The 14291-nt window shown below is 34.1% G+C and overlaps 1 protein-coding gene across 1 annotated transcript in view; it reads right to left on the bottom strand.

Annotated features, from left to right (window-relative positions):
• PRKACB (protein kinase cAMP-activated catalytic subunit beta) overlaps positions 1-14291 on the bottom strand; it is a 126923-nt gene that overhangs the window by 71311 nt on the left and 41321 nt on the right. The window lies entirely within an intron of this gene.

Below are 14291 nucleotides of genomic sequence, written 5' to 3' on the forward strand. Positions count from 1 at the left end.
CCGACTTCAGCCAGGTCACGATCTCGCGGTCCGTGAGTTCGAGCCCCGCGTCAGGCTCTGGGCTGATGGCTCGGAGCCTGGAGCCTGTTTCCGATTCTGTGTCTCCCTCTCTCTCTGCCCCTCCCCCGTTCATGCTCTGTCTCTCTCTGTCCCAAAAATAAAAAAAAAACCAAACAAACAAAAAAAAAACGTTGAAGAAAAAAATTAAAAAAAAATATGTTAGTCCAGATTTCCTGCCAACTGCTTAATAGGATAGGAACAATCATAATAAATAGAATAAGTAGGAGCAATAATGTAATCAAATTAGGACAACACATACACATATCCATGAAAAACTGACTAATGAATTTTGCCAAGTAACAGCTCCTTTGTGTACACTTTGTCTTGTGTGATAAAATTAGTATCGATGTAAACAGCCAACAGGATCTATAGGACTAAACTTCCAAAATTTTCAGCTTTCTGTGTAAATATGTGTGTACAAGAATAGATAACTTATTAACAGCTGACAGTACTTTACACAAAACAGACCCTGAACAAGGTTCTGCAGTCTTTAATAAACACCTCAGGGTATGGAAGGACTATAGGGGCAGAAGTAGATGAACTTCCTGAATTCTCTGACTTACTATCTTAGGAGAAATTCTATTCACCCTCGAGGACCACTCTGACTGTCACCTCTTCACTGAGTTTTCCCACATATTTCCTAGAAAATAAGTCACTCTCACCTGTTTCCACCAATCTTAAATCTTTGTGTTAAAACTTGCTGTTTGTAAATTTATGTCTCAAATTGTGAGTCACTTGAATTCATAAATGTAATACATATATTGCAGACTCAATAAATATGTTGAGGAAAGCATTCATTCTTAACAAATTGAAGGTCTGCGTAGAAATCAAATACTTGAAAATGTTTTAATTTTGTTTATGCAAAGTCACTGAACTCTTTTTTCTGTATATTCAGTCTGTTACTAAATTCTGTTCGTTCTTTGGGTGTCATTTTTGTTAGTGCAAATGTTGATTTCTAAAATAATTTGTTTTCTCTACTTCCAGTCATTTCTTTCAATCACTCATCTCTGACACATTAACCTTCCAAAATATCATACTCATGGTATTCCCTTGCCAAATGCACAAGTTAATCCTAACAATTGTCTCACCATATTCATTTTTAATATGTTTAGCCAGGCATATTCAACCTTGCTCAAGATTAGTACAGATGATCCGGATTCCTAACTAGAACACTAAGATTAATTTATTTAAAACAATGCATAATGCTTATAGCAAAATAAGTAGAGAAGGAGGAGGAGGGATAGAAGGAGGAAGGGGAAATAAGCTTCATCTAGTGATGAAATCTGGGCTTTTTTTTTTTTGTTTCTTCAATAAAACTGTTTCCATTTGTTACCAAGTCCTTATAGAAAGTAGAACCTTTAGTCTGCAGAGCATGTTTCTATATATGGTAATGTGACCAGGAAGTTGTTGCTATGGAAGTACTTAGGCAACTTGACTTTTATTAAAAAGAAGAACTCTACTGGCATCTACTGATAGAAGGAAACAACTACAGCTTTAACTAAAACGGAATTCCTTCATAATTCAAATTAATCTTAAGAAGTATATTGCTCGTATTTCATCCTGACGGTATTTTCAGAATTTTAATTTGTACTAAGATGTCTAGCGCTGTACTCCAAATTTGATACAAGAGCATATTTTATACTCTAGTAATAATTTAAATAACATGTGATAATAAAACCAGAGCAATCAACTTTGAGGTTACAAAGTCCTTATTATTCATTCTGCATTAATTTTTTAGATTATAACAATTTTCAGAGTTGAATCTCCTTTGATTATCTTAAGATACCACAAAATCCTGGGGGTTTTTTCCTTATATTTAATAATACTAATGAAAGCTTACATTTACCAATTACTTTACAACATATAAAATGGTTTCCACTGGCTTATCAGATCTTTACAAATTAAGTAGGCAGGACAGGTGTTATTAACTTTATTTTAAGATGAGAAAACAAACTTCTAAACACGAAGTCACTTGCCCAAAGTCACTTAAGTCTTCTGGCTTCTAGATCAGAGCTCCTTCGTACTGCACAACAGTGATTAACAAAAGAAGTAAAGATTTTTTTCAAATGCAGCATTTTTCAAACAAAGATGAGGAAGTGCGAATAAAAGAATAGTAGGTGGTGGAATTAGTTCTTGGATATACTGTCTCGAGTCTAAAAATCTGCTATTAGAATGTTTCCCTTTAGATGGTCGGTCACCTTATAGCCATGTGATTTCAATGTCTACCTTTAGGTTTACAATCATGCTGAGGCCAAGCATAACTATACATGTCAGAGTTTCGAGGTTAAAAGAAACACATGGAAGCATACTCGATACATAAATGATGTTATTTGTTCCACATAGAGGGCACATAATATGACCATGACCTCTGCTATTCAAATAAAGGTTTTAGGGTAACAGTTTTGCCTTTCACAAAATGTTTTAATGGATTCATGGGGCACCTGGGTGGCTCAGCCAGCCGGTTGAGTATCTGACTTTGGCTCAAATCATGATTTCACAGTTCGTGAGTTCAAGCCCTGCATCAGGCTTGCTGCTGTTAATGCAGAGCCTGCTTGGATCCTCTCTGCCCCTCCCCCACTTATTCTCTCTCTCTCTCTCTCTCTCTCTCTCTGCTCCTCCCCCACTCATTCTCTCTCTCAAAAATAAAAATAAACATTTATAAAAAATTTTTAAAAATAAATGGATTCTTGTATTTTATAAATGTATTCAACCTTTTAAGACTGGCTTCTTTCATTTAGCACAATATAACAATTAAGATTCATCCACGTTGTGTTTCAATAGTTGACTCATTTTTATTACTGAATAGTATTCCAGTGTATGGATTTACAATTTATATATCCATTCACAACTGAATTACTTTGCAGCTTTGTCAAAAATCAATTAACAATATATTTGTCGGGGTCTATTCTGGACTCTGTCCTGTTCCACTGATTTGATATGTCAATTCTTTCATCAATACCCTACTGTGTTGGTTACTGTAGCTTTTGAGTAAGTCTTAAGCCAGATAGGGTAAATCTTCCAACTTTTTTTTTTTTTTAATTGTTTTGACTGTTAGACTTCCTTAACCTTTCATATGTATTTTAAGTTTGTCTATGCCTACAAAAATAATCTTGCTGGGACTTTATTAAGATTGTGTTTATTGAGGGGCACCTGGGTGGCTCAGTCGGTTAAGTGCCCAACTTCGGCTCACGTCATGATCTCCGTGAGTTCAAGCCCCACGTCAGGCTCTGTGCTGACAGCTCAGAGCCTGGAGCCTGTTTCAGATTCTGTGTCTCCCTCTCTCTCTGACCCTCCCCCATTCATGCTCTGTCTCTCTCTTCTCAAAAATAAATAAACGTTAAACAAAAAAAAAAAAAAAAAAAGATTGTGTTTATTGAGAGAAATGCCATCTCAATGAGTTTTCAATCCATGGTCATAATGTATCTCTTAATGATACTTGGGTTTTTGGTTTCTTTCATTAGTGTTTAAAGTTTTAAGCATTTAGATCCTGCACATATTTTGTTAGTTATACCTACATACCATTTTTTAAATTGGAGCTATTGTAAATGTACTTTAAAAAATGTTTACAATTGTTCACTGCTAGTGTATAGAAATAGGTCTTATTTTCATATTTTAACCTTGTATATTGCAATCTTGCTACGTGCACTTATTAGTTTTATGAGTCTTTTTGTAGATTTCTTAGGATTTTATATGTAGGCAATCATGTCATCTTTGAACAGATTGTTTTATTTCTAGGACTTCTAGTAATAATGTTGAACAAAAGAGTATCAAGAGTGGACATCGTTGCCCTATTCCCAATCTTTGAAAGAAAACATTTAGTTTTTCATCATTTATTACGTCAGCTGTTGACATTTTTTGTAATTGCCCCTTATTGAGATAAGGAGTTTCTTTGTATTCCTAGTTAGCTAGGTATTTTTATCTTACAGGGATATTAATTTTATCTAATGCTTTTTTTAGCATCTATTGGTAATGATCATATGGTTTTACTTCTTTAGTCTATTAATATGATAGATTACAGTTACTGATTAATTTTCAAATATTGAACCAGGCTTGAATCCCCAGGATAAATACCTCTTGGTCTTAATGTACTATTCTTTTTATATATTGCTGGATTCAACTTATGAATACTTCTTGAGAATTCTGTGTATATATTTATAAGAAATATTTTCAAATTTTAATTTCATTACCGTTTTTGAATGATTTTGATATCAGGTTAAGGATGAGGGCATAAAACAAGTTGAGAGGTATTCTGTCTTCTATTTTCTGGAAGAGACTGCAAAAAGGTGGTATCATTTTTTTCCTTAAATATTTGGTAGAATTTTTCAGGAAAACTATCTGGGCCACGAGTTCTTTTTTGAAAGGCTAAAAATACCAATTCAATTTCTTTAATAGATATGGTACTATTCAGTTGTCTACTTCATCTTCGGTGAATTTGGTAGTTTGTTATTCACCAATTGGTCTATTTCAACTAAGTTGTCAAATTTATGTGAATACAATGTTTCAAATCTCTTTATTACCCTTTTAATGTCTGTGGCATCTGTAGTTATATCCCCTCTTTCATTTTTGATAGTGGTAATTTGCCTACTTTCCTTGGTAAATCTGGCAAAAACATTCTAAGTATTTTTTTAAAGGAACCACCTCTTGTTTTCATTGATTTTCTCTACCATTCTTTCTGTTTTTAATTTCATTGATTCTTGCACTTATCTTTTTTCCTTCCCTCTACTTTTTTTGGGATAATACCTAGGATTATTTAGAAGTGTATTGTTTAAATTTCCAAGTATCTGAAAAATTTCCCTGGTATCTAGTTCTCTTACTGATTTCTAATTAATTCCATTATGGTAAGAACATGATTTTTAATTCTTTAAAATTTTTAAAGTGTTGTCTTATGACCAAGAATATGGTCTTTGATGGTGAATGTCCCACGAACATTTGAAAAGAGTGTCTTTTATAATTGTTAAGTATACTATAAATGTCAATTAGGTCAATATGATTGATGGTGTTTTTCAAGTCTTCTATATTCTTTCAGATTTTTGGTTTAATTGTTCTGTAGATAACTGAGAGAAGATTAAAGAAGTCTTCAACTTTGTAGATTTTCGTATTTCTCTCCTTTCAGTATATTAGTTTTTGCTTCATGTATTTTGAAACTCTGTTATTAGATTCATATATATTTAGGATTGTTTTATCTTCTTACCAAATGGACACTTTGGGCATTATAAATATCCCTTCTTAATCCTGGCTAATTTTCTTGAAGTCAACTTTGTATGATATTAATACTGCCAACACAAATTTACCGAATAGTATTTGTATGGCATATCTTTCCCTCCAGTCTTTTGCTTTTAAACACTGTATCAATATATTTAAAGTCAATTTCTTGTATATAACACATAGCTGAGTCTTGTTTAAATCATTTACATTTGCTGTAATTATTGATATAATTGGCTTTAGGTCTATTATTTTGTTTTTTTCTGTTTGTTCCCTATTTGTTAAAAAAAGCTTTAATGAATATAACTGACATAAAATAAACTGCAAATATGTGAAGTGTAGAATTTGATGTTGACATATAAATACAACTGTGAAACCAGGACCAAAGGCAAGATAATGAACTTTTCTCATGCCTCTTCATAATTTTTCCTTCTTTCCATCCTGAATCCCAGCAACTTGATACTTTCTGACAATATAGTTTATATTTTTAAGACATATGAAATGGAACTTTTTCTTGAAATAAACTTTTTATTTTATAACAGCTTTAAATTTACAGAAAAATTACAAAGATAGTACAGAGTTGCTATATAACCAACACCTGTTTTTCACTATTATTAACATCTCACATTAGTATGGTAAATTTGTATAATTAATGAGCCAATGTTGATACACATTTGTTAACCAAAGTCTGTAGTTTATTCACATTTCCTTAGGTTTTAACTAATGTCCTTTTCCTGTTCCAGGATCCCACCCATGATACCACATTACATTTAGTACTCCTGTCTCCTTTGGCTCTTCTTAGCTATGATGACTCATGTTTCCTTAGACTCTTACTCAGATTTCCCTTGTTTTGATGACCTTGACAATTTTGAGGAGTATTGGTCAGGTATGTTGTACAGTGTTCCTCAATTACTATTTGTGTGTTGTTGTTTTCATGATGGCTGGGGTTATGGGCACTGAGGACCAAAGAAGTAAAAATAACATTTATATCACATCATATCAAGGGTATATACTATCAACACGACTTATCAATGTGAATGCTATCCTTGATCACCTGGTTGAGGTAGTGTTTTTCAGGTGCCTCCACCTATTCCATACCGTACTTGTTGGAATTAAGTCACTATGCCCAGTGCACACTTAAGGAATGGGGAGTTACACTCTACTTCCTTCAAGGCAGAGTGGAATTCCTCTGCTAGGGCAATGCGTCTCTTCTTCCCCATTTATTTATTCAATCATTTATTTACATTCTATATGGACTCAATGGATATTTATTTTATATTTTGGGCTATAATCCAATACTACATTATTTATTTTATTGCTCAAATCATTCAAGTTTTGGCCATTGGAAACTTTCAATTGCTTCCTATGCCACTTTGATATACAATCGTGTGTGTGTGCATAAGCACGTGCACACATGCATGTATATTTGAACACTTGCTTACTAGCACTATAAAATGGCCCATGCTCATTTTGTATACTTCCTGCATCAATCCTAGAATCAGCCATTTCTCCAAGGAGCTCTAGTTCCTCTTCCTGGACAATGGTACTACAGACCAAGATCTGGGAACTAGGTGAGCTTGTTGCTACTGGAGTGTTGTTGCCTTTAGGCCTTCTCAGCTGACAGAGCAGAAAAATACATGTGTGTACCAAATGTGTATATACCCATATCTATAAGTATTTCTACATATAATCATCTGTGTCTATAATAAGGTAAAGATGAGTTCTTTCTAGTATCTCCAACTCTAATTCATTACTGCATGATTCATTTAACTTCCTCCTCTTTCTTACTTGAAAACTCCCACTCCAACCATCCACTATTCATTTACTTACTTGTTCAATTTCAGTATACACATATGGAAATATCAGAATTGTTAAGCTGGTACAGTTAACAACTTTATCCCCATGGGAAACAACTTTATTAACTCAAGTACACGACTATGCAGTTTCTGTGGCCTCTACCCTTACAGATTTCACCTATTTCCAAATTTACTTAGATCAGCACCTTTGGCCTCATCTTCAGTGAGGCTGTTTCATGAGTCTGTAATAAAGTTAGATTGTTTTGTCACAGTCTGCATTTCATTCTGGGATCCCCCAACTTTCTAAATGATGTGTTTTTTTTTTAATTACAAACATAAGACAAAAATTACATACATTAAGACTTACTCTGTACTGTGGGTGCTACGGGTTTGGACAAATGTATAATGTCATGTAACCACAATTACATTATCAACAGAATAGTTTAGCACCTTTATAAATATCCTGAGCTTCCCTGATTCTTAGCACCTATTGATCTTTTTACCACTGCTAGAGTTTTGCCTTTTCCAGAGTGTCAAAATTGGAGTCATACCCTATGCAGACTTTTCAATCTTATTCTATCACCTAGAAATATGCATTTAAAATACATGCATGTCTTTTTGTGGTTTTATGGCTTATTTCTTTTTATCACTGAATAATAACCTATCATATTGATGTACTTGAGTTTGTTTATTCACCTACTGAAGGGTCATAGTTACTTCCAGTTTTTGGCCATTATGACTAGAGTTGCTATAAACTTTCATGTGCAGGTTTCTGTGTGGATGTAGTTTTTAAATTAGCATAGTAAATTAAATTCCTAGGAATGTGACTGTTGGATTGTATGTTTAGATTCTGTTTAGCTCTGCAAGAAATTGCCAAAATGTCTTCCAAAGTGGCTGTACCATTTTTATTTACCACCACCAATGAAGAGTTCCTGTTGTTCTATGTCCTTATTAGAAATCGGCAGTTTTGTGTGTGTTTTAACATTAGCCATTTTAAAAGATGTATAGTAGTATCTTATTATTTCATTTTGCAATTCCCCAGGGACAAATGATGTTGAGCATCTTTTCATTAGGCTTATTTACTTACCGTCATTATCTTTAGTGAGATGTCTGTTCAGATCTTTTGCCCATTTTTTAAATGGATTGTTTATCTTGTAAATGAGTTGTATCTGGTAGAATTCACTAGTGAATGCATCTAGTCCTGATGTTTTTTCAGAAATTATTTCTTAATTATTAATTTTCAAATTATTGATTCGGTCTTAATAGATAGATTAAGATAGATACATTGATAGATCTATTCAGATTATCTATTTCTATTTAAGTTTTGATAATCTATCTCCTTCAAAAAATTGGTCTATTTCATCTGAGTTATTTGTGGGTCTAAAATTTTTCACAGTATTCTTTTATTACCTCTTAATGCCCATGGGGGTTATGGCGATCTTCAAGCTTTGATTTCTAATATTGGTAATTTGTGTTCTTCATCTTTTTTTTTTTTATTAGCCTGGCTAGATATTTATCAATTTTACTGAATTTTCCCTAGATCAAGTTTTTATTTTTTTTAATTAAAAAAAAAATTTAAGGGGCGCCTGGGTGGCTCAGTCAGTTAAGTGGCCGGCTTCGGCTCAGGTCATGATCTTGCAGTCCGTGAGTTCGAGCCCCACGTCGGGCTCTGTGCTGACAGCTCAGAGCCTGGAGCCTGTTTCGGATTCTGTGTCTCCCTCTCTCTGACCCTCCCCCGTTCATGCTGTGTCTCTCTCTGTCTCAAAAATAAATAAACGTTAAAAAAAAATCATTAAAAAAAAATTTAAGCTTCTGCACAGCAAAGGAAACAATCAACAAAACCAAAAGGCAACCAACGGAATGGAAGAAGATATTTGCAAATGACATCAGATAAAGGGTTAGAAACCAAAATCTATAAAGAACTTAGCAAATTCAATACCCCAAAAAACAAATAATCCTATGAAGAAATGGGCAAAAGACATGAACAGACACTTTTCCAAAGAAGGTATCCAGATAGCCCACTGACACATGAAAAGATACTCAATCAGGGAAATAATAAATCAAAAGCACAATGAGATACCACCTCACACCTGTCAGAATGGCTAAAATTAACAACTCAAGCAATAACAGATGTTGGCAAGATGTGGAGAAAGGGGAACCCTACTGCACTGTTGGTGGGAATGCAAACTGGAGCAGCCACTCTGGAAAACAGTGTGGAGGTTCCTCAAAAAACTAAAAATAGAACTATTCTATGACCTAGCAATTGCACTACTAGGAATTCATCCAAATGATACAGAAATGTTGATTCGAAGAGGCACATGCACCCCAATGTTTATAGCAGCACTATCAACAACAGCCAAATTATAGAAAGAGCCCAAATGTCCAACAACTGATAAATGGATTAAGAAGATGTGGTGTGTGTGTGTGTGTGTGTGTGTGTACATATGTATATATAAAATGGAATACTACTAAGTGATGAAAAAGAATGAAATCTTGCCATTTGCAACAACATGGATGGAACTGGAGGGTATTATACTAAGTGAAATAGTCAGAGAAAGACTAGTATCACATAATTTCACTCATATGTGAAATTTGAGAAACTTAACAGATGATCATAGATAAAAAGAAGGAAAAATAAGATAAAAACATAGAGGGAGGCAAACCATAAGAGACTCTTAAATACAGAGAACAAACTGAGAGTTGATGAGGGTGGGGCAAATGAGTGATGGGCATTAGAGAGGGCGCTTGTTGGGATGAGCAATGGGTGTTATATGTAAGTGATGAATCACTGGGTTCTACTCCTGAAGCCAAGACTACACTGTATGTTAACTAACTTGAGAATTAAAAAAAAAAAATCTAGATTTTCAAATTTAGAATTAAATTTTTTTAAATTTTTTTTTTGGGGGGGCAGTGTGCACACAAAAAGGGGAGGGGCAGAGAGAGGGAGAAAGAGGATCTGAAGTGGGCTCTATTGCTGAGAGCAGAGAGCCCGATGTGGGGCCCCACCAAACTCATGAACCATGAGATTGTGACATGAGCCAAAGTTAGATGCTTCACTGAGTCACCCAGCCGTGCCCCTAGAACAAACTTTTAAAAATAATTGTCCTCACTGGTTTCCTGTATTCAATTTCTAGTCTGTATTATTTCTTTAGCTTGCATTGGGCTTAAATTGCTTCCTTTCTCTACATTCCTAAAGTGGAAACTTAAGGTTATAAGCTGCCCTCTAAGCACTGTTTTTGCTGAATTCCCCAAATTGTGATAAATTATATTTTCATTATCATTTAAATTATTTTCAAATTTCTTGAGACTTCTTCTTTGACTCATGTGTTATTTAAAAGTATGCTCTTTAATTAATTTCTATATTTGGGAATTTTCCAGCTTAATTTCTGTTATCAATTTCTGGTTTAATTCTGCTGTGATCGGAGAATATACTTTGCATGAGTACTATTTTTTCAAACATGTTAAGGTGAGGTTCCACCTCACTGATTCTTTCCTCAGCTATATTATTCTACTGATAAGCTCATCCAAAACCATTTATTTGTTAGTGGGTTTTTTTGATTTTTTTTTTTTTTTTTTTTTTACTTCTAGCACTTGCTTTTGATACTTTCTTAGTTTCTTTCTGAATACATTGCTCATGTTTTCTTGCATATTGTTTACTGTTTCTATTAGAGCTCTTAACATATTAATCATAGTTATTTTAAGTTCCCTATCTAATAATTCCAACATCTGTAATATCTGAGTTTGGTTCTGGTGCTTTCTTTGTTTTTTCACACTGTTCTTTCTTGTCTTTAGGCATGTCTTCTTTTTGTTGAAAGTTCACCATTTGGTATTGGGAAATAGGAAGAGGTAAGTAAGCATTTACTATGTGGATCTGTTAGTCTGGCCAGGAGGTGAGCTGTGTTGAATAAGTGTCAGAAGCTTCAAGTTCCTCCATTATCTTTGTTTTTTGTCCCTTATTGACTGTGGGCTTCCCTCAATACTTCTCTTCAGAGAGTCCATGGCTTTTTCAGCTGTAATTCTATTATTATACTGGATCCCTGCTATATATCTACTTATTTGGATAGTTAGCTTCTTCTCTTTTGGTTTTGGTATGAGGGTTTGGGTGGGGGAGGAAAAGCATTCTGTAATATTAGAATTAAATCTTTATTTCTTATTTGGCCTGTTTTTCTGGGCTTTGACCTTCACAGGTGTTTCTCCATGATATAGCTTCCTCCCTCCCCCTCTTTAGAAAAAAAGCCTAGACAGGGCTGGATTAGGAGGGATGCCTCTCCAAACTGGGATTATCTTTTTTGTTTGTATAGTTTCTTAAATTCCACATGTGAGTGAAATCAAATGGTATTTGCTTTCTCTGAATTTTTTCACTAAGCATTATACCCTCTAGGTCACTCCATGTTGTTGCAAATGACAAGATCTCATTCTTTTTATGGCTGAATAATATTCCATTATATACATAATGCACCTGTTTTTCAGATTTTATTTGATGGATCAATTACTTTCTAGTTTTTCAACTTAGGCAGCTTGTTCTACTTTTTGGTTTTCCTCCCTTATTTATCTTCAACTGACATGTAAAAGTACACATTTTATAAGGTATGGGTAACATACATGATGAAATTTTTTCCATTTCCCTACATTCACTCAACTAGGACATATATTGATGTCTTGAATCAGTAAAATTCTACTAGTGAATATTTTATATATATATATATATATATATATATATATATATATATGCCACATCTTCTTTATTCATTCTTCTATGGACATCTGGGTTGCTTCCATATCTTGGCTATTGTAAATAGTGCGACAATAAACATAAGGATAAGGGTGCCTGGATGGCTCAGTTGGTTAAGCATCTGACTCTTTTTTTTTTTAATTTTTTAAAATATTTTTATTTATTTTTGAGACAGAGAGAGACAGAGCATGAGCAAGGGAGGGGCAGAGAGAGAGGGAAACACAGAATCAGAAGCAGGCTCCAGGCTCTGAGCTGTCAGCACAGAGCATGATGCGGGGCTCGAACTCACGGACCATGAGATCATGACCTGAGCTGAAGTCGGATGCTTAACCAACTGAGCCACCCAGGCGACCCAGCATATGACTCTTAATTTCAGCTCAGGTTATGATCTCATGGTTGTGAGATCGAGCCCCCTGTTGAGCTCAGTGCTGGGCATGGGGCCTGCTTAAGATTCTCTCTCCCCCTCTCCTTCTGCCCCACCCATCCCCCTCTCTCTCTCTACCTGAAAAAAATAAATAAAATAAAAAAGACAGAAGGAAAAATGTTTAAAGTTGTATTATCTTTGCTGATTATCTGTTTAATCAATGAATAAAGATAGGCATATTAATAATATTAAAACTGCTGACAGATATTACTTTTCTTAAAACAGTTCTGAATAGATAATTTGGAGGAAATATTGTAGATGGGAGAACTGTGGAGAATGGGATTCAAGCTAGTTATTTCTTAACTGGCTCCTTACACATTGAGTATTTTAAATAACCTAGGATTTATTATTATGCTTGCTGATAAATGGGTTTATGACACTTTGAAACTAATTAGTTATCTCTGTAATCCTTGGTTTCCTCTTTTTGCAAAACAAGATCATTAATACTTCCCTGAATGTTATTACTGGTTTTATGTATGACTCAAGATAATGTAAGTGAATTCTCTTTGTAAATTGCAAATGTTATGAAAATGTAGACAGGTATTATATTAACACATCTGATTAATAACTATATAACCATTATTTATTTAAGTCATATTAAAGAAAGTCAAAGTATACTACAATATCACTTTTTTAAAGTCTAAGCACTGGAAGCATCCAAATTGTTCAAAAAGATTATAAACAGCTATTCCATTTTAATATTTAGTATTTCTGAGAAAGTGGCACATGTACTGCAAGAGTCAATGTATGCAATATGGAAAAAATGGTATAGATATGAGTGGACAATTCCAGTGACACCAAGACAATATTGTTCTTAAAACATGAAAGGCATTAGTTCTGTGTCCTGTACTGTGTAACGCCCTGTTTAAAACTGTGCTTTTTAGAGGCACTGAGTGGCTCAGTCAGTTAAGCATCAGACTTTGGCTCAGGTCATGATCTCACGGTTGATGAGTTTGAGCCCTGCATTGGACTCTGTGCTGACAGCTCAGAGTCTGGAGGCTGCTTTGGATTCTGGGTCTCCCTCTCTCTCTCTGCCCCTCCCCCACTGGGTGCATGAGTGCTCTCTCTCAAAAATAAACAAACATTAAAAGAATAAAAATAAAATAAAATAAAATAAATAAAATTGTGTTTTTTAGCAGATGGGTACCTACATTATGCAAATAAACTTTAATGAAAAATAGATTAGATTCTAAAGAGTCCTAGGAAAAACCTTTTTTTTTTTCACATAATAAAAAGTTGTGCAAATCAGTTTTCTTTAAATAAAAAATTCTCATTGAACATATATTCATCTTTAATATAATTTTATGATATAAGAATAGGAAATAATAAATTTATTCAAAGCATAAAATGTATTCACTGGAAGTATTTTTTATTTAAAAAAATTATTTTTAATGTTTTTATTTATTTTTGAGACAGAGAGAGAGCATGAGCAGGAGAGGGCCAGAGAGAGAGAGGGAGACAGAATCTGAAGCAGGCTCCAGGCTCAGAGCTGTCAGCACAGAGCCCGACGCGGGGCTTGAATTCACGGACTGTGAGATTGTGACCTGAGCTGAAGTTGGACACTTAACCGACTCAGCCACCCAGGCACCCCAAGTTTTTCACTGGAAGTATTATTAAGACAAACCTGTAAATCTCCAGATAGGAAAATAGTTAATATAGATAATTCAATGGATTATTAAAATAACTTTTCAAAAGTCAGAGTCCAATTAGGAATAAGAACTAAATTTGCTGTGTATAGCTATCAAATATAAGAAAAATAAAGCAAAAAAATTTCTCATTTATATTATAGACACAGTAAACCAGTTTAGTATTGTACTAAGAATAACAGTTATGGCAAATGATTAATTGTTCCGAACTCATGCTCTTTACCTAATTAAATGCAACTATTAGTAACACTAGCAGATAAAATAACTTCATTCTTCCCTGGAAAGATAGATTTTTTAAATACTGATACAGTTGAGAATACCTACTGCAGAGTTTCATACTACGGCATTTTTGTTCTTGGTTTTAATTCTTCCAACAAATAAAGGCTTTAGAATATCTGACTCAATGTCTTACAGGTATTTTTAAAGGGAAA

Source organism: Panthera uncia (genome assembly GCF_023721935.1).
Source record: "Panthera uncia isolate 11264 chromosome C1 unlocalized genomic scaffold, Puncia_PCG_1.0 HiC_scaffold_4, whole genome shotgun sequence".
Taxonomy (NCBI): domain Eukaryota; kingdom Metazoa; phylum Chordata; class Mammalia; order Carnivora; family Felidae; genus Panthera; species Panthera uncia.